Consider the following 24,554-nt stretch of genomic DNA (forward strand, 5'->3'; position numbering starts at 1 on the left):
AATGCAGCAACCTGCAGAGACATTAAATCCATGATCACCAACACAGATTCGCAAGGTGAAACGATCCCTGACTTTAAAGAGTCAAAATCTCCAAAGGAACCTGGTGCAACAAAGGCACAATGTTAGAGCACTGGTCCCTGTTTCTGGAGCCAATACTATGTTGGTCCTTGAGAAATAACGGACAATCACAGCAGATAGGTTTTTTTATTGAAGGGAGATGACGCGTTGTTATAAATTTTATTACCAAAGCAGGTTTCATGGCTCATAGTAGGAACTGTCCAAAATATTTAATGAAAATAGCAATAAGCTTACTTTTATATATTATCTTTCATTCCAAAGAATCCCAAAGAGCTAAAAGAATCATGATACCTATTACTAAATACAATCACCTTAGTTGGGTCAGAGCACCCTACACTCGTGACAAGTGCCACAGGATATTTCATGGTTGCAAAACCTACCCATGAAAAACATGCCTGGACACTAGACCAGAGAAAATTTTCTAATCTACTAATTCCTTATTTTTTCTTTAAAATGTCCCATAGAAGACCTGCTCAATGGTCTGATTAGATCAAAGCCCCAGGCTCACAGAGTACACATAGAACTGATACTGGAATTTTAGAGATGCACATAGCAAGTGTTAAAAATGAATAAGAGGAAGATTGCATGGAGAGCAGGTACAGCTGTGTTAGTCCCAGGATATGGGAGAGACAAGATGCATGAGGTAAAATCTTTTGCTGATCCAACTTCTGTGGGTTAGACGAAGAGTTTGGTTGTGTCAAAAGCTTGTCTCCCTCACCAACGGAAGTTGGGCTATGTCTAGATTACGGGTTTTTGGCGAGATACCAGAGGAAGAGCAAACACGCTCTTTCGGAAAGCCCTGTATACATCGTTTCACAAGGCATAAGGGCTCCACCAAAAGAGGAGGCTTTTCTGCCATTTGGTCAAGAGGGGGCCAAATGGCAGAAAAGCCTCTTTGAAAAAAAAGCAGAAAAAGCTATGCAAAATGCAGAGTGAATTTTGGATAGCTTTTTCCACAAAAATGCCACAGTCTAGACCTAGCCTCGGTCCAATAAAATATATTGCCACACCCACCTTGTCTCTTTAAAGAGAGATTGTAATACAGTGACCTACGACCTATGATCATGTGTTCCTCCAGTGAGTTGTGCCTTTGCAATAAAGACATGCTTGTTTCTCAATGTTAAGAACTCTCTTTTAGCTTAGGTGATCAAGGCCTAGGTTTTTCATAACAAAGGTCCTGGGTTCTCTGTCCACTGACAGCTGCAGAGTGAAATCCTGGCCCTATAAAAATAAAAATATTTCATTTGCAGTCTCTGTGTCTATGGGGCAATAGAGCCAGTTACCCAGCTGTTTCATGGAGCTGTGCTGATTTTAAATGTCTAATTTTTAGCACGCTACCCTTCTATATAATCTTTTATCCAAAAAATTCAAAACATTTTACAGACATTATCTATATTAACCTCACAACATATATATAATTATCTTTGAGTGCTTGTTAACTGAGGTAATGGGAATTCTTCTGGCATTTCTGAGAAAATACTGTCAATCTCTGGCAATTAGGTGAAGGCGTGGAAGGAACAAACATGGAAATAAAAACAACTTCAGCTTCATGCCTTCTCATGTAAGTACTATTGCTCCAGCTGGGGTCACAAGTGGAAAAGACATTTGAATGCCAAGAGCATAAAAGCCCTACAAAGACAAACATCATAATTAGCACTGGATGGGAAAACCAGCATGAGACTAAGTGGTCAGTTTGATCTTTGGAGTTATCAGCCTAAAGAGTGTCACCGAGATTACATAATGTCATGCAGGTAACACAAATGTTAAACAAATCATGCATTTTAGAATTTCTTAAGCTCCACTTTACAGCTTTCAGATCAGGCGTTTTTTGAAACCTGTAATGTTTCTCTTTGTTCGATTCCCTAATGAATATAACAGCCTTTATGCCTAGCAGGAAATCTGGACTGACCATTTGAGGACTGTTTTCTATATATCTTGTGGCTCTCGGGTTTGCATTTGGACACCTAATAAATCATGAACTAACATCTAAGAATTAGAAGTTGGCATGTGTGTGTGTGTTTCCAAACTGTTAAATCAAGGACAGCAAAATATGGAAGAAGCTTGCAGTGTTTCTCTTTCTCCTGTGACCCAAGGCCTAGGAATGCTTTGTTTCCAGGGATTTAGAGCATTTTTCTTTTCATAATGAGCTCTTGAATAATGGTCTCAAACTTTACTTTTTATTTATGTGTTCAATTGTTTGGCCATTAACAATCCTGAATATTTCTCTCTTTGTAGCCCACAAAGGAATATAACCACACACAGCTGTCATTGGGCTCACCCAGTGCCCCATGGCTATTCAGATTGCTGACGACAGCTTTTTGACTGTGAGGGGGATCTATTAGCTATTGTAAAACCCTGATTTACTTGGATAGTAAAAATAGTCCTTGCTTTGGTATGGGGAAAGGACCAGGCAGGTAAAGACAAAGAAGAGTACAAATAGTTACAAAAACAGACTGTTTCCATTCCCATATTTTCTAGCAGCACTATAGGTTGTGGATGCTAAAATGGCCTGGAGGCTCTAAGAATTAAAGGGCTAGATCCTCCTATAATCCACACACCTGCTGGGTGTGGTTCACTGTCACATGTAGTAGCACTTAGACCACTCCTAGGAGAAAAAATGATCTTCCTCTACAGCCATAGCTGAGAGTAGGCTGGCTCATAGCTCAAGCAATAGAGGCTTATGCCTGGTTGCAGGTTCAGTTCTCCCTCTTGGGCATTGCACTCTTAGCAGGAATAAATTAGCATAGTGGAGGATCTGGCCTCAAATGTGTTTATACAAGCACAAATAATTCTCTTAGTTACACCAATATAAATCTGGAGTAATTCCATGGAAGCTGATGCACAAAATGTATTTATTTTAGGTTTACACTTGTGTAAACAAAAGCAGAATGTGACCCAAAGAGCATGCAGGGATTTGAGAGAACCTCAAAATGTTTAACTTGTAACTAAGTAAACTCAAATCAAACTTGGCCTTCACTCGCCAATAAAATATTTATATCTATTTTATGTGAAATAACTTCCAGACTAAGATAACTGGGGATGTGCAGCTGCTTTTCCTTTGAACAGCATATTCTATGGCAACCACAATACCAATACACAGAGGGGTAAAACAATATGTTTACAGTAACAAGAACTGTCTCATTTGAGCCTTTTGAACAGAAACATGGACTACATTTGCAGCAAATATTATTTGAAATAAACAATTCAACCAGCACAATATGGTGACACACCCTGACATCTTCACACCATTTTGACTCAGTCCTTAAGCCAAAATATTATTCACGTGGATGGGCCAAATCTTTAAGTTCTTGCCCAGTCAGAATTCATATTCAGCCAAATCCTGAGGGCCTTTTATTTAAGAAATAGAACACTCAGTGTGAGTGAAAGTGGCCGGATGTGGCCCAAAGGGAATGATGGAAGAAAAAGCTCTCTCTCTCTCCTTCCTTTTTGTGATGCTGCAATAGTATAAATTAAATTGTAATGTTTAATGCAATGGTGACTGTTTCTTTTAATCTTAAACAAGGGAGACCTCTCTACTATTTGAAATATTCTTTCATTATGAGTAGTAATAGTTAATTGAACTACAGTAGCATCCTGAGGCCCTAATGAGAGATCAAAACTCCATCTTGCTGAACACAAAGGTAAAAAAAAGAGCTTATAATCTATCATCAATACAGAGAAGAGGATCTTAACCAATGAATGAAGGACAACAGCGAAATTTCATTTGGGTAACAACAGTGAAATCATTGAAAGGGAAAAGTTCCGAAACAACCACAGATGCTTTAAGGAAACCTCTATTCTCCTAACAACCAGCCTACATATATTTCCGTTAACTTCTTCGTGTAACTTTCTTTGGAACTCGAAACTGAAGTTATGGAAAACTTGTAAGGGGTAAATAAGTGAACCCCACCATCATTTCAGGGAACCTCCTCTGCTTTTTTGTGTTGTGTGCCTCTCCGTACATACTGCACCTGTCTTTATCAGCAAAATTGTTCTATGCTTAGTTCCTCCCACAAGGTGGAGAAATAGAGCTTAATCTCCTAAGGCTCTATAACCTTGCTCAAGGAAAACAATGATCCTGCAGGTAACAGTGTGGCAATAAACTGATTCTCTGTAGGTTGTTCTTTTTGGTAGTCCAGTGCGGTGCTCATAGCCAACAGTGAAAATTCATATAGCATATTTTCAATAGCTTAGTGCTGAAGAATCTGTTTTACATTGTAACTAATCTGGAATGGGTGCTAAGAATTTGGCGCATGCTAGCAACAGACAAGCATACATAATGCAAGCAAAACAAGTGGCAACTGCTCACAGTGGTATTATTGTGGAAACTGGAGTGAAGGGAAGAGTAAGGTCACTCTGAAGGGAAGGGAAAGGAAGCAGGAGAGAAAGGAAGATGGTTCAGCTTCCATTTCTCCTCTTAGAGTCTTCAAGACAAGTGGACTAGTGTTTAGGGACCACTTCATTGCTCACTGAAGTCAATGACCATTCTATTGACTTCAAAGTGCTTCAGATCAGGCCCTGAGACCATAGCTCTACAAGTGTGGAAGTCAGCTAAGCAGATTGCATGATCTTACAGGTGGTATTTTTTTCTTTAGGTTACACAGTACCTATCACAATGCAATCCCTCTCTTGCTGAGCCCATGAGGCACTATAATAACACAACTAATAATTACATAATACACAGCATGATGTTACCTATTGTCATGAAGCCTGTCCCCCGTCCCAAGCTTCAGGTTGAGTTAGGATCAGGACATCATCACACAAGGCTCCTTTAGCCAAGAAAGGGCTGTTGTCCTAAAGCAATATCCATGTCAGTCCCTCTGCTATTCCTACCCTAGATCCACCTGCAAGCAGGTGTGTGCATGGGGAGGAGGGCAAGCAGCAGCCCCCTCCAAAATGGCAGAGGATGCAGAACTCCTCTGGACTTGGAGCCCAGCAAGGGGCACAGAACTCCTCCTGCTCCAGGGCAATGGTGGGGAGAGCTCTTCTCCCCCACGGTTGCAGTAGGGAGGGCTCTCCCTGCTGCAGCCCTGAAGCTGAATGTGCTGTGTTGTCCCCACCAAAACCAAGGAGTTGTTCTGTGCCCCTCACCAGGTCCCCAGGGCTGGAGAAGTTTGCTTCCCCCTTTTAACCAGAGGATTTCTATATCCCTCACCAAATTCCCCTCCCCAAATGGTAACATTTATAATCCCGCTCATGTCCCTGCCTGTAGATTCCAAGTGATGCTCACCATTTGGATGGCAGAGATCATGTCTCAACCCCTTTTCTGACGGCATGCAGAACCCATATAAACCCCACCATGTACTTTTGAGCCAGGGTCAGGGAGGGATAGAAGCAAGACTGGACATGGGGAGAGAGTTCAGCTACAACACAAGAAATATACCATTTAAATCAATAAAAGGAAAAGGTAGATTTAACACAGAATAGAAGAGGAAAGCGAAATAGTTTCTAAGGGAAAAACCTAAAGTTTCAGGTAATGTTGATACTTTCAAATATGTTTTGCTATTAAATGTGTGTGATTTTTGTGTTTGAGATTTGAACAAAAAAAATCAAAGAAATTAATCCAAAACTAAACCAAATATTAACTATAACTTTGTTCTGCTTGTATGCTATGGGTGGAGGGAAGAGAGGACAGTGAGATTGCAAAAAAAAAAAAAAAAAAAAAAGCCTAAACCCAGTCCCCAAAATAAAAGAATGAATGTCTGAATGACAGGCAGACAGACAAAATAAGACAGCTCCGTATTTCTGTCGATCAAGTATCTTATTAGCCCTGATTAGCAACAGACATTTCAAAAGAAAAACTGGGGGCTTCTAAATTACATTAAGACTATCCTAACCCCAAATAATCCGGAATGTCACTAAATGTCTCGGTTTCAGATTTATCCTGATTTTATTTGCTTTCATCTTCATTATTACATTTTATTTTGTTAAAGACATGGTGTGCTTTGTAAAAGGCAAACAGCACTTTTGGCTGAATAGAAATTAAGGAGAGTCAAGGGAAATGCACTATCTAATGTACATGCTCTGACAAGGAAAATCCACCAAGAAGGCTACAGTTAATGTAACAGAGCTTGTAACACATACTCATTATTTCGCTACGGAGAGTTGGCTTAAAAAACTGGCTGGAGGTCAAACACACATAGCAATTGTTACAGAATCCTCCAAGAACGAGAGTCACATCACATATCTGCCACTCTTAACTTGGAACAATTCAGCACAGTTAGAAGCTTACTTCTAAAAAGGAGTCAAGGATAAAGTAAACATGGCAAATGAACTACCCTCCTCCCTCGTGAGAGGTCACGTTCGAGGTTCACTGCTGATGCAAGATGGTGAAGCCTGCATCAGTGCCCACCTGCTAGGGATTAAACAGTGAGCTACAGTCTCCAGCACAATCAATGCTTAGTCTTTAATGCAACTAAATTCATCACCGGAAGCTCTGACAAGCACATAATCCATTCATTAATGTGTGTTAATATGTGCCCTGTGGCACTGTCCTAACTTAAAAACAAAAGGCAAGGAGTTAGCATGTGTTACTTGGAGCTGGACAGAGTATGGAACCCAAAGCACCAGGCAAAGGAAAGTTTGCAAAATGTGTTTTATTGCACTCCTCTGCACAAGATCATTAGAAAATAAAGATCTGGCTCATGCTGCAACAATAAAGTTTTTGCGTACAGGCCAGACCCAGACAGAGCTGTACAATCTCTGTGATAACTTATTTCATATGGTCCCAACTCCTGTGCACCAGTCCTCTTTGGTGCATCCAATCAATCTGCAAGACTTGGAGAGGAGCTACAAAGAGCTTGCTCTACACCACAACCCTTGTGCCTTTGTTCAAAGCCAAACCACAAAAGAACTAAGCACAGTGAGGATTGGTGCCACGGAGCCAAAAAAGCTGTCCCGGGCAAAATATGACAGAGATTCCACTTCTCAGGAATCACAAATTTGACTGAGCCACCAAAATTCCACCAGGGATTCTCACCCTGAAGCCTCACTATGACACTAAGGCTTTGTCTACACTTTTAAAGTAAAGCACAGCCAGGGCAGTTATTTCAAGAGAAAGTGTAGCCATGGCAGGAGTGCTGGAAGTGAGCTCTCTCAGGGCTCTGTGTAAACCACCTCCTCAAGGAGAGTAGCTAGCAGCTTTACAGGCCATGTAGACTTAGCCTACGTATAATAATTTTACAATAATGCTCAAAGTGAAGCTTGCAGGGAAATGCAGCCAAGAAGGGTTGAAATGAAGCATTCCAGTTCGAATCTGAATTTGCCCAGCCCTTCCAAAGGCATTTAGATGTGGTGCTTTGGTTAGAGGATGGCTTCCCTGGTTACTTCCTGATAACCCCCCCCCCCTTTTTTTTTTCTCGACAAATTATCCCCCGGCGTTTTTTTTTTCCTGTGACAAATTTTTGTCCAGTAATTTTTTTAAACCATCTGGCAACCCTACGGGTGAGCTGGGTGGTCACCTGGGGCCACCAATTGGTTAGGACCGGCTCTGAGGATAGCAATATTTGAACCATCAATTTAAAAAGTTATAATGAATGTGGATGCAAACTGGTTAGCCATCTACTGGTGATAGTGGTTTCTGACATTCATTTAAGAAAATCATTGTCCTGATCCTCAACTGAACTTCAGTGGAGCTCTACTGATTTACACCACCAGATATTATGTCATTTCAGATATCCTCTATTGCCTTCTGATAACAGCTCCTTCCAAGGGAGAATCATTACTTTCCATTCAGGCCTCCTTACATAAAATAGAATCAGATGGGAAACTGCATCAAAGGAAACAGACTAAATGTTCCTGGAAAGTATCCTGAAAGTCTCCTTGAAAAGAAAAGTAAAAGAGATGGTGCCAAAGAGGGAAAATGTCAATTATCCCTACTCTTTGTTTCCTACCTTCTAAGTTTTTAATACATCCCAGGTTGTTACCTCTCACTTTGTGGTTACCAAGTTTCCTTAGTCACCTTCTGCAAGGGACTTTATTCAAAAGCCTCTTGAGAGTCTAAATAATTGATGCTGTCTGCGTCTTCGCAATGCTGTTGACTTTTAAAAGGATCAGCAAAGCAAAGTGTTTAGGGTAGAGATGTGAGTCCCACCTTCAAAAGGCAGACTCGCACTAGCTCTCATGGAGTTAGCATGCTAAAAATAGTGTATAAAAGTCTCAGAGGGGTAGCTGTGTTAGTATGGAACTTAAAAACAATGAGCATTTCCATGGCACCTTAGAGACTAACAAATATATTATAGCATGAGCTTTCATGGTAGCCATGGTATTAGAGCATAGTCACAGTAGCATGGACAGCTGCATCAGTAGCACAAGAGTCACCATGAGCATAACCATGAGTGGACCCCCATGGGTATGTACTGAGGACTGCTAATTCCCGTTACCATCCATTGCCTGTGCTACCCTGGCTACAGTACAATTTTTAATATACTAACTCGATGAGTGTTAGCATGTGTATGTCTACCCAAGCTAGGACTCACGCTCCAAGCATAGATGTTGGTTTTGAGGGGCCTTATCAGATTGTATCTATCATCTCCTGTCTAACTACGTGTTTTATAAATAGAGCTGGATGGAACATTTTCTACTAGTTATTTTCATCAAAAACAGCTGTTTGGTGGAAGCCGAAACTCTCCATGGAGATGGACTGAATTAAAAGATTTTGAACTGAAAGTTTGTTGAGGTCCAGAGGGTACTGACTAGTTATCTTTAGAGAAAAAACTAATACAAGAACCTGTCCTTTGTGACAATTTTTCTTTTTGGGGAAAAAAAGTTTTGTTTCAGTCCAACATGGAATAGAAATAGATTTTGAAGCTTCAAAAGTTGTCATGAAACAGAAATGTTGTCCTCTGGTCAGATTATAAACCTTCTGCAAATTTGTGGTGACCCTGCAGAGGGTTTTCTACCTTTGCCTGACAAGGAGAGAGCATACTACTGAATCACTAGTCCACAGTACCTCATGGATTTGAAGGCATAATGTCATCAATAGTAACTTCCAACACTGCTGAATTCAAACAAGAACACAAGGCGACTTTATAAAGAGACATTCAACAGGCAAGCTGTTTCTTGATTAGTTGGGAGATATGTGTCAATAATTTTATTATTGACTGTCATTACTTTCCCCTTTATGTGTGTGTAAGCAGGGTCTAAATGAATTCTTCCCTGACAGCCAGCCGGGAGGCAAGGGAGACTTTTGTGTGTCTTTATTGCTCTTTGCTCTTCTTAGACATCCTATAGGTAGAACAGTGTTTTGCTCAAAGTAAATCACTTTGGCTGTGTCTAGACTACACCCCTCTGTCGACAGAGGAATACAGGATCTGTCAAAAAAGGGTGTATTTTCAACATATCCGCATCTAGACTGCCATTGTTTTTTTTTCAAAAAAGCTCAGTTTCGAAAAAAAGCGGCAGCCATGTTTATACTAATGAAGTGCAGGATATTTAAATCCTTGCTTCATTAGCAATTTCAATATGCTTGATTTGCATCCCTCTGTCAATAGAGGGATGCAGTCTAGACGTAGCCTTTGGCTGGTGTTGGGTCACAAATTATATTAGTACTGAATGCAGGGGTAGTGAAATGCTGTTACCAATGTTGTATTTCTTGTAGAAAGATAGGGAAGCAGCGCTTAACCTCTCTCAAATGTGGGAGTCACCCTCAGCTGAAAGGACTTCATTAAGCCAGGTCTCAAACTCCAGAAGCCTGTGAAAGTGAGAAAAGTATGGACAGGAGTCCCAGCTCAGAGTACACTCCCCAAGTGTACTCCCCCCAACTGATTTAACCCTCATCCCTATTCAAAGAAAGGCCTAAACACGCTTCATTAGGAGCCTTTTGGTTATGTTCAATGCTCAACGAGGGACAAAATCAGTTGTGGTAGGACTGTGTTTCTGCCCTGAATGCAAAGAAATGGTGAGGCAGAGAGGCCCAGTGAGTGACCAGTATAGTGGTGGTGGAGAGGAGCAGCAAGAATAGCGAGCAGGAGGCCAACAGGAGTGGGGAGCAGGCAGCTGGCAGAAGCACCCAGCAGGAGCAAGGTGGTGGCCATCATGGTGGCTGGCAGACAGGGGTGGTATGTGAGTGCTTGAGCAGTGTGCTATGTAAGGTGCCTCTTTACTCCTTCTTCCATCCAGGTGAGCGGTGAACTCTGCTGATGCACTTCTGAACTCTGGGTCTGTGCTGACCAAGGATGTCCCATGAGTGGGATGTAGAAAAGGATTAGGTATGCATTATGAATTTTGGGTTACTGGACTTAAAAAACTGGGGGGAAAAGGACACTACCAAACCTACTTTATTTTGGGGGGGGCTTATGGGGGAGGAGCATTTTACTCATGGTTTATGTTTGTACCCTGTTTGCTGTGCTTTCCCAAATTGATGCCAAGTTACTTCCCTCCTGTTATTAAAACTTTCTTTTCTACACTCAGACTTTGTGCTTGCAACTGGGCAAGTATTATCTCTCAGAGACACTCAAGGGGAGTGTGCAATTTTCCCAGGCGACTGGATAGCAGCTCAAGATGATTCTGTGTTGTATCAATGGAAAGTAAACACCAGATATTGAACCCAACCCTAGTTGCTGCTAGCTCCACCTAGCAGAAGGGTTACGTCTGTACATCCTACTACAAGAGACATTACTGCCCACTTTTTACTGTCATTTCCTTCCCATTTTTGCTACACACAAGAACACAGCAACTACTGAAAACATAATTCATTATTTTATAGTAATAGGTAAACACACAACATGTTACAGTAATGCTCCAGCTGCATAGGGGGTGATTACTAGGAGAAAACTGTAGTAAGGCCTGACCTCTGGTGAATTATTGTAACAAGGTCATTTCTTTGTTCCATTACTTTTGATTTTGGTATCTCTGTATCAAACTCACAGAAAAGAACAGCTGTGATGTAGGCATTTTATCATCACCCACTGTGGTGAAGATGGATGCAAAGAAACCATTTATCTGCTCTACAATCTTCTTCTTTTGATTGGCCCTTTTGCATTTTTGTGGCCTAGCAAATCCGCTGTTATTCTGTAGGCTATTTCTGATGCACCAAAATAGTTGTAAAGGGGATTTCTTGGTCTTTGTATCTTTGGCTCTTTGTTTCTTAACTCCCCTCCTTAGCTTTCTTAATCTCCATCTTACATCTTACCTTCTAAGTTTACATATTCCTTTGTTTTAGCATCACTTCAGTTGGTTTTCCATTATATAAAATACCCTTTGGTCATAATAAATCTTCATACCTTGCCATTTGATCATACTATTTTCCCCTTTGTGCTTTGCTTTTTTTGTTGCTGTTCTGGGATAAACATGGATTCTATACTAATCCAAGTGTCTAAAAATCTACCATGCTGATTCTCTGGATTTTAATTTCCTAACTTTTCCCTTAAGGCTGTTTCTAACTTCCTCTTTTCCGTTAAACTCCCCCTTTTTGAAGTTCAGTGTCACAGTCCTGCCTCTTGGTCTCATGCCACCTAAGTGCATGTCAAAATTGATTATATTATGCTCACTGCTATTTAGTAGCTTAACCACACTTACATCCTGAACTAAATCTTTCATAAAAAATAAGTCAAGACTAATATCTCCTGTTATGTTCTATAATGTGCTGCTCCATCAAAAACATTGTCAAAAGTTAAAAAAAAAAAAAAAAAAAAAAGCCACAAAAGCCTTTTTCTTACTCTTCAATTAATCAAAATGTAATTGGTGTCCAAAACTCTGGAAAAGTTCCAGTGGCAAAATATTTTGTAACAAAGCTACAGTATTGACTTCCCAATGAAATCTACAAGCTCCTAGAAAGATGTTTCTTATATTTCAGTATATCAAGTCCTTCAGATTAACAACAAAACAAAGGATGTGAGGCTGGCACAACATAATAAACTTTAATTTTTTTTGAGATGCTACTACTCCTCTCACTCCCTTTTTATGTGATTGGATCTTTGTTGACTTTGTATTATAACTTTTTTGTTTGTTATTTCTATTTACAGTTTTGCCTAAGTGTCCCCAACCAATATTTTGGTTCCTTTTTTTAAGTGTGATACAAACACAGGGAGAGACAAACCCCACTCCTGAAGGTGTCACAGACCCAGGGTGGGAGGAGAGGGAAACAGAGGTACAGAGTGATAAAGTGACTTTTCCTAAGTCACTCATCATGTCAGTAACTGAGCCAGAAATAGAATCCAGGTCTCTTGACTCCCAATCCAGTGCCCTATCCACTGGTTTCAAGGAAATATTATAAAAATTCTAAATTGTTACAAAAAGATACAAACTTCACCTAAAAAAACCCTAGTTGTACACTCAGGCTACGTCTACACCACAGGATTTTTGCGCAAAAACACCTCAAGCACATTTTTGTGCAAGTAAAGTGAATCAACAGAACAGAGGGCTTTTTGCGGTGTAGGTATTCCTCTTTCTATGAGGAATAATTCCTTTTTGTACCAGAGCTTACGCAAAAAGGTGTGTGTGGATGGGCAACAGGATTTTTTTGTGCAAAAACAGGAAAGAGGAAATAAAGCACAGGTGCCCTGGTGGACATTCTGTGGATAGCTATCAGCACTTTCCTTCGAGAGAGTGTCCATGCATCTGGATGCTTTCTTGTGCAAATGTGTATCACTTTTTCAATGTGCTTTTGAAGTCTGGATGCTCTCTTGTGCAAGAAGTTTTTGCGGAAGAAATCTTCCGCAAAAAGCTACTTGAGCAAGAAGCCTGCAGTGTAGACATAGCCTCAGATATTATGGTGAAACTGATTATCATGCCTTCTGTCAAAAGCTTGAGAAAGCTCTAGTAATTAGGTGGAATGCATATATACCCCCTCCTGGACCCTGAACCCCAATCACAACCCCCCCTTCACCCAAAGTCCCTCTCATAACCCACACCCCTTCTTTCATCCTAGTTCCCTACTCCAACCTCCTTTCTGTACCCAACCTCTGTCCCAGACCCTTTCCCCATAGAAAAGTGCTGCTCTTGACCAATTACCAAAATCTTAGCGCCTCCCCATCAGAAATTACTGTCCATCCCTGGTCTAAGCCTACATGTACCCGTTTGTCAGTGTGCAAAGTGGTGACATTGCATCCCCAGCTGGTACAGGTATAAATAGCCGCACAGACAGTGAGACATGGCTTATGCAAATAAAGTATCCCAGATTATATACCCTATAAGACTACATGCCCAAGCAATTACTCCCACTTCTACACTGCTACTTTTAGTGTTTTGTCCCATTGCTCCTGCCTCCCTCCCCCAGCCTGAAACTTTCCTCACCACAGTGAAAGGCTTTGGCAGCTGTGAAAGGTTCTAGCAGGGGGAGGATATGCGGGGAAATTCCAGCATTATACAGCCTTGTCTTCCACTACAGCATGCTGCTATGCAAGCCTGGATGCAGACCAGTTTTTCACTGGGGCATGTAGGTGCACATATAGAACCTGTACTGTACATGGCTCCATAAGTGCAGACATAAGCTAAGACAGCTAGGCCCTCAACAATTAAAATCAATACTCAAAATTGACTGAGAGCAGTTTTTGGAGAATTCCTGCAACATGATCCTAGTCATTAACATAATTAAATACACTGGCTGTCATGTTCTGCATCAAGTCCTATTTCCCAGTGGTATTCAAATGAAACCTTGTGTCTTGCAGGAATCCAGGCTTTAGATCACAGCAGCAAGAATGACCGTAGGTCAGCGATGGGCAATCTAGGCTAGTGAGTGAACAACATGAGTGGCCCTCCTTCATCTCAGTGGGCCACAGGACTGTCATAACCAAGACAGGGTCTCTTGAGGTACCCTTGCATGCCTTGAATTTGTGGGCTGTGTCTCCTGAACTGTAGCAGTACTTTGCCTGGATGCAGAGGGAGTGCACGGCTCTCATAGTCTATGTCAGTGGTCACATAGTGATTGGGATCTACTGGTCGATCCTGGTGCCTTTGACAGGTGATCCTGACAGGTTTGGCTGGGAGGCTATCAAGTGCTGGCACTTCATCTGTCCCTCAGCACTGCTGTGCTGCTCCTGCCCTCTGCCTTGGAGCTGCCTCCCACCTCCCGGGAGCCTCTTGCTTGCTGTGCTGGGCACAGGATGAATAGGAGAAGTGCTGATGTCAGGGTGCCCCTCCCTCCACCCTGTACCCCATCTGCACAGAGCAGGGAGGGGGGCAGGGATGGAGAGAGTTTGCTGGCTGCTTTTGGGAGAGGTGCCGGGCCAGAGTAGGGTCTGCATTCCCTGTCCCCTGCTCCCCTGCCATCTGCCCCCAGCCTGATAAAAGGAAGGTCGGATGGAGTGAGCAGGGTGGGGCCTCGGCGAAGGGGCAGCAAGGAGGTGGGTCAAGCGGTGTTTGGGTTTGAGGTAGATCCTGGATTGCACTGAAATTCAAACAGTGATCTCGTGATTAAAAAGGTCAGAGACCACTGGTCTTTGTTGTGTGCAATCCACATGAACCTCACTTCACATGCCCTTAGTTCATGTGCATGTCATGTTAGTAATACTGGTAGGAAAAAACTACACAAACAGTAACCAGCTGAATCTGGCATAATATCACACAGAACCCCAATGGGTCACATAGGACCCGTGGGCCACTGGTTGCCCACCATTGTTGCCCATAGGTTGTAGTAAACTCTGCCTCTCAAAAGATTAAGTTTCCTCTTCTTATTGTAAACTAATTACAATTCTCTAGTTTCAGGATAAATTAAACATAACAGTAAGCTGAATGTTACTGTCTTGATTGAATGTAACTGAGGATCTAAAATATTTCTCTCTCTCTCTCTTTAAAGGACATTGGAAGAATGTCAGAATCCCTTATGTAACTGCAAAACATACTGCACTAGAGCATGAGCAAGACCCAAGGGATTGTGTTTGCTAAAAGTACATGAAGAAATACATTAGACATAATGATTATAGTACATTTACACTTCTTAGCTCCTTTCTGTGCAGGATCAAACAACCTTCCAAACATTAATCTTACATCATCGCTGGGAAATAGGTATCATTTGACAGAAAGGTTAAGTATCTAAAGTCACACAGCAAGTCAGTGTCAGTCAGTAATAGAACCCAGGTGTCCTGCTTAATCACTAGCTCTTTCTCGCCTTCTTCTGAACACATGAGATTTTTTTCCACCAGTGTTATGATGAATGTTATTGACATAAACCTATAAGAAAACACGGTTCAGTTCCTCATTACTCAATTCGGTATTTTACACCAGAGTAAAGTGGGTGTAAAATATTACCAAAAATGAATGGCAGCATTTTACAACCACTTTGTCTGTATTTCACACTGATGTACATGACTATGCAAGGTCCAGGCTAATGGATAATCAGGGCCACAAGGTACTCATTAAGGTTTGTCTACACTACAGAGGAAGATTGAAGCTGCCGCTGTTGATCTTCCACGGTTCAAATTAGTGGTCTAGTCAAGACCGCTAATTCAAAGTGAGAGGGGCACTCCAATAGATGCCTGCTTCCACGAGGAGTAAGGGAATTTGAAGGAAGAATGTTCTCCCTTTGATTTCCTGAGGTGTAGACAATGCCAAAAGCTGAGTTAAGCTACTTCAAATTCAGCTACACAATTAATGTAGCTGAAGTTGAATACCTTAACTTAACTTTGTCCTGTAGTGTAGACATACCCTAAAGGTTTACAGACAATTTTGTTTAAGAGGAGGTAGTCACGCACGTGCATTCTTTTAAAAAATGTGGTAAGCATCACCAAATATTTCTCTGAAAAATTATTACCAGATGCACACAATTCCAGTGTAATAAATTGTCTGACTAATGATCTGGGATGATACAGTAACTGCTACAAATGTTTATATGCAATTCAATTTATTTCTCAGGCATTTTCTGAAGTTGTTTATCTTGTCTGAGAATCAGTGAATCAAGGAAAGGAAATGGGGGAAATGTCATTTTCCAAAGCATGTTCTGTAAATAGAGGACATGTATTAAAACCCAACCATTCAATAAAAAGAATTCATTTTCAATTGCATGCCACAAACATATAAATGAACATAAGCACTACACCAGCATTAACAGATGAATAGACTGCTCTTTTGTGAATGGCACTTAATTTCAAAGTGGCCAGCACCCAAGTTGCAATGGGACATGATATAGCATCAATTTGTTTTTCAAAAATAGAACAGGATTGTATTGAGATTATTTGAGAAAGTTATTATACATTGCTAAATAAGGGCCAAACGAGGAAAAAATACTTGCAATCTGTTCTGGCTGAAAAAGCCTTTGAAAGGTGGGAATATTTTCAGAAAAATTGTCTACCTGTCACTGAAGGCCAAAGAGATAAAACTCTACAGCTTTGTGGTGTCATGTTGTGAAGATACTTGGTGGAAAGAGTATGTAAATATGCTTTTCCCAAGAGCTGCTGGCTGCTCCATTGTTCTTGGATGCTAGTCCCACCTCCCCATGAAGAGCACAAACCTGTGTGAAATGGTAAGGCCTCGTAGGTAGAATAACTCCCTGTCCAGGTAGGAAGACACAAAGGCCTGCCCTACACTAGACCAGGCAGGTCAGCTTAAGGTTCACCATCCAGCGACACCAAATGAGTAGCTGGATTCAGCTTACCTTAAAATGAGCCACCCGAGGGTCTATGCTGAAGGAGGCCAACGGGAGCACATAGAACTAGGAATACAGGACCTCGGTAGGGGCTGCCCTCAGCATTTGATTTGGAGGTTTATACTAAACGTGCTAAATTGAATGCTGGAAGAGCGACCTCTGGAGGTCCAATCTTCTTCTTAGTGTAGACAAGCTCTAATGCAGTTGCATGCACTTGCATATGCGGAATAGTCCCCCAACCTTCCTACCCTCACTAGAACGAGGGATACTAAAGTACATGATGTGGCCACTTCCAAAAGATTCCTCCTCTTGGAACAATAGGAAGAATTTTTTATGTTTTGTATTTACAGACATAATTAGATTTTTAAAGGTTTTCTGAAGTACAAGAGCTCTTGAATAAGATTCAGCTCATTCATACTGTAGCCTGAAGTCCTTTATTAGTCCAAGAAACCTGCAGAAGGTAAGCAAAATTGCCCTTACTGACGTGCCCATTATTCCTCACCCCTATTTCACAGAAGTCACCTGTAAGGTTAAAAGTCCGTTCATTTAAAAAAAAAAACCAATGGGGCTTTTTCGCAGATGCCTACCAAGCATGGTAATTACTGCTAATTAGAAAGGTAACTTTTAATAATATATACATTTGTCCATTAAGAAAGACACTGAGACCACTAACTCTTTGTACATAAGACACCACACTGCCTGCAGATGGTAACAATTTTCAGTATTTCTGGACTGGATTGGATTCAGAGAAAGGGTACATTATTCAGTGAAAGGGTACATTATTCTACTATTGATCCCCCAAGCTAGCTTCTTTTCTAACCATTTGGATTTTTAAATCTAGCTAATCAGATTATCTGAATACTATAAGCCTAAGTCTACACTGGCCCCTTCTTCAGAAGAAGCATGCTAATTTTGAACTTGGGAATAGGGAAATCCGCGGGGGATTTAAATATTCCTACTTTGAAGTCTGAATAAGAGATCCTCTGGAAAAGGGCTTTATTCCAGAGGATCGCGCCAGTCTAGACGCTTTTTTCCGGCTTTTCCCCAAGCCGGAAAAAAAGCGGCGGCCATGTTTATTTAAATCCCGCGGGGGCTTTTTAAATCCCCCGCTGATTTCCCTATTCCCAAGTTCAAAATTAGCATGCCTCTTCCGAAGAAGGGGCAGTGTAGACGTAGCCTAATATACTAGTTAATCTACTTATATAGCCCTCAGACCACAAGTATCGGAATACCTTAAAACTATTGATGCCATTGTACCTTCATGAGTAAGGGAATTATTTTCCCAATTTTTAGAGGGGAAACTGAGGCACAAAATAACTTACGTGAATTTGTCCACCTTCAGACCCTTTGTGGTTGAGCTGGGAATTGAAGCTTGGTCTCCTGAGGCCCGGACTAGAGTGTTGCTATCAGACTCTCCATTTTGAAGCTGTTAATTATAATTGGTTGATATTTTAATTAAATAGTTTTCCATCAAGATGGAAACAGTTTGGGGGAATGTATTGATTTCAACAATTTTACCCCAGAGAAAAAGCTGAAATGTTTAATTTTTATAATGTCATTGTGATTCATGTTATTTAAACTTCAATATTATATTAAACATTCATTTCATAATATTATAAATATATTCTGTCTACAGTTATATATATAGATAGTTAGTATAATATACAATTTAAAACAGAAATGAATCAACATGGTGGTCCTGAGTTGAAATATTTTTGAATTTTCATTTGTGGGCAATCTTAAGTGTTTGCTTAATTTTATCAACTAAAATATGCACTTGTTTCAGGAACAAAAGGTGCTCAAGTATAACACTGTGTTTTTAATCAATGGAAACCAATAGGAGTTACATGTGCAAATATCTATACAGTCCAGATGTTTTAAATAGAAAACGTATAAAGAAAGAAAAGAGAAAGTATATCAAATTTGAACATTCATATTCAAACACAGCAGAGAAGTTAAAAGCGCCAGGTCTTTAGATTTCTAATTATGCTCACATTACAAAATGTGGACCATCTAATCACCCTTCAGAATATTTACGAACAGCAGGGGACATTTTGTCTTTTTTTGCAGCATGAGCTACAGTAAATCATAGCATCTTTGTAACTTGAAGTCTTTTAACCACAATTTGAGGACTTCATTAACTGGGCTAGAGGTTAGGTATCTTTTACAGGAGCCGGGGTGAGGTTCTATGGCCTGCGACATGTAAAAGATCAGACTAGATGATCTTGATTTTCCCCCCTGGTCCTACAAGTCTATCAAATGAGCAGGGAGACAGGGGGAGAGGGGATGTGCCCATTTAGGTACTTATATATCTTTCGCAATATGCCCTTAAGTGATTTGCTCAAGGTCCTATGGGAACAAGGAACCAAATCCAAGCATGGGTCACATGCCCGTGTCTTATTCACAGAAGCATTCCCGCTTCTAATTTTCCTGCCTAAAGTGTTTTCCTGCCTGGTTGCACTGTTTCCTTTCAGATCACTCCCACACAGTAGTGACTTCTTCAGTCCTTGGTGTTGAAGTGTCCTAATATTGATAGCAAAGGTAAAAAGTGACACTGAACCATTTTGACAGAAAAGCTGCCCACTTTGAGTTCAGTGATAGCACTCTTTCAAGAGAGGGATGCAAATGCAGACTTTTGAAATTGTAAATGAAACCGAGATTTAAATATCCCGCGCTTCATGTGCATAATCGCGGACGGGTGCTATTTCATAATACTTTATTTTGAAATTAAAAACGCTGTTTAGACGTGGTTATTTTGGGAGAAAACCCTTCTTTCGAAATAACCCTTATTCCTCATACAACAGGGGTTTACTGGTTATTTCAGAAGAAGTGTTTTCTCCCAAAATAACCATGTCTAAACAGCGTTTTTTATTTTGAAATAAAGTATTTTGAAATAGTGCCCATCCGCAATTATGCAAATGAAGTGTGGGATGTTTATATCCCAGCTTCACTTACAATGTTGAATGTCTGAATTTGCATCCCTCTCTTGAAAGAGGGTGCAAGTATAGACATACTCTGAGAGCAGTGTCTTGTTCAGAGCCCAAACCTTACCACATCTTCGCTGTAAGGCCCTAAAGTGGGGAACATTTTGTCCTTTATGGAGCAGCAGATAGAATTACTCTAGTAGGATTACAGGTATATTATGAGATTTATACTTTACACATGGCTGGCGTTCTGTTTCAGATAGCTTGAAGCATGAAAACAAGGACAATTTCTGGAAGGCTGGCATTTAATTATAGACTTAGCCAATAATCCATTACTGAAGTGCCTAGTCAGGTAAGATCTATCTGGAGGATTACTCCTAACTGTGCAGTTGCTCATTGGATTTCATTTTAAAGGTTGACCAAAGGCATCAGAGATGAATGCTGGTCTAAAGGACTGTCAGCAAAATGCTCTAATGTTGTCATGAAAGCATCAATCTTCAGTAGGATAAAAAGTTGAGTCAATAGGTTTGCTGATTATCCTTTGGTATGTAACCCCATTTGATGGAGGATACAATTTTTTAACATTCTCATTTAAAGGTCTGTAGCAAGGTCAAAAATATTTATTTTTTCTGTTAACCACCTCAATACCCTTAACAGTTCAACCATTATGCCTTTAATAATTCTGGTAGGCTGTATCACATGAAATCAGAGACATTCTTAAAAATCTCTAATAGGTTAAAGCATTTGTGTTAACCATACAATGCAGCTATTCTTTATTATATACTAACAGACTCATCCAGTGTTGCTCAGGTCTGTAACTCAATTAATTTTTTTTAAATAAAAGGGAAATGTACATGCTTTATTTAAATGACTGTATATTTAAAAAATACAGTGTCATTTTTACAAAATTAATTTTTAGTTTGAATTTATTTTAAAAGGAATTGTTAAAATTGGTCTATTTAATTTTAGTAGATTATTTTAAATGGGAACTCCATCAAATGCACTTTTTATTCCTATAAACTCTTATCATTCACTATATTTTAACAAAAAAGGGCTACAGTCAATTTAGTTTCCAAAAACATTTTCTTCTTAAGCATTGATTTAGCTGTGCCAAAACAGCATTACTCCCATAGACTCATAGACTCATAGACTTTAAGGTCAGAAGGGACCATTATGATCATCTAGTCTGACCCCCTGCACAGTGCAGGCCACAAAATCTCACCCACCCCTCCTAGAATAATCCTCTCACCTATATCTCAGATATTCATAGACTCATAGACTCCAAATATCTCCATTTTATCTCTTTTCTGTAAGCTTCATTGAGAAGCAAACATATTGCAGGTTCATCCTAGTTTTTGGCTCATCTTGGTTTAGTCTTTTTCAAAATTCACTCAGTTGTGTCAATGTTGAGGACTGTGTTTGATTTGGTAAGTCTCTCTCTTTTCTGTTTGGTTTTATGAGAAGCAATCACATTCTAGGCACATCTTGTCTTCTTGGAACAACCAAACCTTTATATTGCTTTAAGTTATGAAAAGAGGAAGGTCTGTACTGAATTTGTTGGTTCTAGCTCTTACGGTTTAGAAGGAGTTCTTGATCAAACAGACAAGACGACAAACTCTCTATTATACATAATACAATGTAGAATATAGTATATAGCATATAATTATTGACTATAAATAGGAAAGAGGTGAGGGACTGTTTATGTAAATTGGCAATAATAAATAGTCACTTACTATATCGTTCCATGGTAAAACCAAGGACCAGAAAAAGTCCAGCTAAAGTTTTCTTCAAGAGGAATGGCTTAGGCATCTACACTTACGAGATTAGCACTGTGGGGATCGACTGCTGATCACGCTCTTTTGGACTCCTGTTCTCCACCAGATTGAGGAGAATCAGGGGAGTCAACGAGAGAGTTTCTCACAGTGACCCTCTACAGTGGAGACATGGTGATATCTCAATCTAGGGTCCTCTGACTCCTGCTACACTATTCACATAGCTGAAGTTGTGTACCTTTGACATTGTTCCCTAATGTAGACCTGGCTCTTGGGAGCTCCAGAAGACTCACTGGCCACAGCCTCTGAACCTTATGTGTTCCAGGGACCAGTGTTAACCTCACCTAGGTATTTGCCTATTCCAGAGGTGGAAAACAGCTGTTCCATTCTGACTTGACCCTTTATACTTTGAACCATGAAGCTCCATTCCATTAAAAAAGGAGCAAACAAATTGCTGAAGTTCCCAGAGAGTATAATTCATTTCTGTGTTCCTATCCTATCACTATCTTAATTTTTTTCTGGTTCAAACATGTATCAATAACTTTTTATAAAATTAACAAGAAAATGAAACAACAAAGACAAAAACGGTATTCAAATACCATTTCATACACAGGTTATCTGCGTTTATCTAGCCAAATAAAGTTTCCTTTTTTTTCTATTTCCAATTACCACATTTTCTTTAAAAAAAAGTGTTTTTTTCAGCAGGAAAGTCTTTTTGTGTTATAGTAGAGAGCAGCAGCTATCACTATAGGTAAGGATGAAGAATGCTTAGATTGTGAAGAGGGTAGGAAATTACAAGAACATAAGAAAAGCCATACTCGGTCATACCAGAGCTCCATCTAGCCCAGTATTCTGACTTCTGGCAAGTTCAGTACCATATGATTAAGAGGGAATGAGTAGAACATGGTAATCAATCCCAGTTTCTGGCAGTTGGCGGTTTAGGGTTGACAAAGAATAGGGATTCATATCTTAATATCTTGGCCAACTCCATCTACATGTTTTGTTAGTCTATAAAATGCTACAATACCATTTGTTGTTTTTTCCTGTACAGACTAACTTGGCTACCCCCTGAAGCTTCTGATTAATAAACCTGTCTGCCATGAACCTGATCTCCATTAAATCTTTTATGAACCCAGTTATACTTTTCACTTTCACAGCATGCCCTAGACAAGGTGTTCCACAAGTTTACTGTGCAGTGTGTGAAGTGCTTCCCTTGATTTGTCTTAAATGAGCTGCCTATTAATTTCATAGGGTGAACCCTGGTTCTTTTGTTATGAGAGTAATAATTGTTTTAGGGATTACTAAAACTATATTATTCACTTTCTCTACACCATTCACAATTTTGTAGGTCTCTATCATATTCCCACTTAGTTGTCTCTTTTCCAAACTATATAGTTCTACTACTTTTAATTTATATGGAAGCTCTCCTATACCTTTAATCATTTTTGTTGCTCTTCTCTGTACCTTTTCCACATACAATATATCTTTTCTTTGAGATGTGACTACGTGCTGTAGTCAAGGTGTGGATGTACCATGGCTTTATATGGTGGCATTATGATATTAAATATCCTTTTCCTATATTTTTTGTCTGTTGCTGCACAGTGAGCACATGTTTTCAGAGAACCATCCATGAGGACTCCAAGATCTCTTTCTTGGATGTTAATAACTAAACTTAGTCACCATCATTCTGTATGCACAGTTGGAATTAGTCCACCAGTTTTCTTAGATCCCTTTGCAACTCTTCAGAGGGTACATCTAGACTGCATTGCTCTTTTGGGATACCGGAAGTGTCTTGAAATAGCAATGCAGCGTCTTTAACTCTTTCCACAAGGGTTAAGGGATTTGTTGGAATAATTACTTATTTTGAAATTTGATGCTGTGTAAACAGCGCCAAATTTTAAAATAAGCTCTTTTGATTTAGACTTGGAACAAGCTACTCAATTTTCATAGGTCAAATTGTGTAGCTTTATTCCAACAAAAGGGTGCTGTCTACATGCACCCAGAATCATCTTTGGGCTTAATTACCTTAAGTAAGTTTGTGACATATGCAAATTTTGTCACCACACTTTTCACATCCCAGAATAGATCTTTTGGGGACCTAATATGTACCCATCTCCATTGTGAAAAACAACTATTTTTCTATCCTTTTCCCCTATTTTTAACCCATGGCTGGATAGGCCAGATCCAGTCCATTCAAAAATTTTACACAGACTGCGGGGCTAGAGCTACAAGTACTGGTTTACCTGACTCTGTGGAAAGCCTCAATACCCCCATAGTCATAGGACTGAAGCGTCAAGCACCAGCTCACCCTGCCTTGGCAGGGGTGTGGGGGGGAAAGCCGTAAGCTTCAGTTGGAGCCATGAGTGCTAGCTCGCCCCTCTCTGAGAGGAAGCTCTGAGTCTTGGCACCCCCTACAGGGCTGGAACAGTGACTGCTGCCTTGCTTGGGAAGAAGCTCCAACCCCAAAGCATGTACTGTGGCCCTTGACTGCTCTTTTTTTGTGGGTCAATAGCCCCTAGCCAAAAAAACAAAAAACAAAAAGTTCACCATTCCTGTTCTAACTATCCCTTTTATACCAGGACTGTTTAGTTTGCTTAATAGCCTTTTGTGATTAACCTTGTTAAAGACTTTCTTAAAACCATACACCATATTCTATGGATTACCCCTGCCACATGATTGTTGACATCCTCAAAGAATCCTAATAGGCCGGTAAGGTACAATTTCCGTTTACAAACACAGTGTTGACTCATCCCCAATATCTTGGATTGAGTATGGGTATGTCTACACTACAGCGTTATTTAGAAATATTTTATTTCAAAATAGTTAATTTGAAATAAGTTATTTCAAAATAACACGTCTACACACAAAATGCATTTTGAAATAGCGTTTTGCTATTTTGAAATAGTGTGTCCACACTGAGTACATGCTGAATCGCATTTAAGGCCGTCTGGAACCAGGTCCGGCAGGACATCAGGTCAGGATGTACTTTGTGTGGCTGCTGCCTGAGTCTATCTGAGGCCTGTGCTTAAAGGGACCCCCCTGGACAGCCGGTTCTCAGATTTCCCTGCTTGCTTGCCTACCTCGATGAGGGACAGCAAAGCATTTTGTCTCTGCGTGCTCTGGTTGCCCTCACTCAGGACATCACAGCACTCTGCAACATGGAGCCAGAGCTGCCCCTGGGCACTCTGGTGCTCCTCGTGGATGCGTTGCTGTGAGCCTGGCTGCACTTTCTGCAGGCTGCCATCCAGGAGGTCCATCAGG

The 24,554-nt window shown here is 40.4% G+C and overlaps 1 long non-coding RNA gene across 1 annotated transcript in view; it reads right to left on the reverse strand.

The window, feature by feature from the left end:
• Positions 1-17,761: 17,761 nt before the first annotated feature.
• The window catches only part of LOC142829060 (uncharacterized), a 132,546-nt gene continuing 125,753 nt past the window's right edge, over positions 17,762-24,554 (reverse strand). The window contains exon 3 of the long non-coding RNA XR_016348650.1: positions 17,762-18,023. This is a non-coding gene — a long non-coding RNA (uncharacterized LOC142829060). The remainder of the gene's footprint in view (positions 18,024-24,554) is intronic.

Source organism: Pelodiscus sinensis, chromosome 1 (assembly GCF_052426305.1).
Source record: "Pelodiscus sinensis isolate ZL-2025 chromosome 1, ASM5242630v1, whole genome shotgun sequence".
NCBI lineage: Eukaryota > Metazoa > Chordata > Testudines > Trionychidae > Pelodiscus > Pelodiscus sinensis.